Genomic DNA, 1323 nt, shown 5'->3' on the forward strand with positions numbered 1-1323 from the left:
GATTGCTTTAGGTAGTATGGAAATTTTAACAATGTTGATTCTTCCAAGCCATGAGTGTTCTCGGCTTTGTTTTCCATTTGTTTTGTGTTTTTCCATTTCCATTGCCTTCTTAATCTCATCTTCAGCTATTTCTTTTTTCAGAGTTTCATAGTTCTCTTTATAGAGATCTTTCCCATCCTTTGTTAGGTAAATTCCCAGATATTTCATTTTCTTTGGCACTATTGTAAAAGGAATAGAGTCCTTGATTGTTTTTTCAGCTTGACTATTATTGGCATATATAAAAGCTACTGACTTGTAAGTATTGATTTTATATCCTTAGATGCTTCAGTATTCCTTGATCACTCCTAAGAGTTTTAAAGTTGAGTCCCTGGTATTTTCCAGGTATAGGATCATGTCATCAGCAAAGAGTGAGAATTTGATCTCCTCTAACCCTATTTGGATACCCTTAATTGCCTTCCCTTGCCTGATTGCGATAGCTAAGACTTCCATTACTATGTTGAATAGCAGTGGAGACAGTGGGCATCCTTGCCTTGTTCCTGATCTGAGTGGAAATGTTTTCAGTTTTACTCCATTCAATATGATATTGCCTGTGGGTTTGCTGTAAATGGCCTCTATCAGTTTAAGAAATGTCCCTTCTCTGCCTATTTTCTTAAGAATTCTGATCATGAAAGGATGCTGGATATTATCAAAGGCTTTTTCTGTGTCAGTTGAGAGAATCATATAGTCTTTGTTTTTTCTTTTATTGATGTGGTGTATTATATATATAGATTTGCGTATGTTGAACCAGCCCTGTAACCCTGGAATAAAATCAACTCGATGATGATGTATAATTTTTTTGATGTGTTGTTGAATCCTGTTTGCTAAGATCTCATTGAATATTTTTGCATCGATATTCGTTAATGATATTGGTCTATAATTTTCTTTCTTTATTGAATCTTTTCATGGTTGGGTATCAGGGTGATATTTGCCTCATAGAATGTGTTGGGAAGTATTCCTCCTTTTTCTGTGCTTTGGAAAATGTTGTATAATATAGTTACTAGTTCCTCTTGAAATGTTTAATAGAATTCAGATGTGAAGCCATTTGGTCCTGGACTTTTCTTTTGAGGGAGATTTTGGATTGATGTTGCTATTTCAGTGGTTAATATAGGTCTATTTAAGATTTCTAATTCTTTCTGGTTGAGTCTAGGAAGGTGGCGTGCTTCCAGGTATTGGTCCATTTCCTTCAGATTATCATATTTCTGGGAATAGAGATTTTTGTAGTAATCATTGAGGATTTTTTGAATTTCAGAGGTGTCTGTTATTTCTCCTTTATTGTTTCTGATA

Source organism: Otolemur garnettii, unplaced genomic scaffold (genome assembly GCF_000181295.1).
Source record: "Otolemur garnettii isolate 467f Iridium unplaced genomic scaffold, OtoGar3 scaffold00012, whole genome shotgun sequence".
In the NCBI taxonomy this organism is placed as follows: Eukaryota; Metazoa; Chordata; class Mammalia; order Primates; family Galagidae; genus Otolemur; species Otolemur garnettii.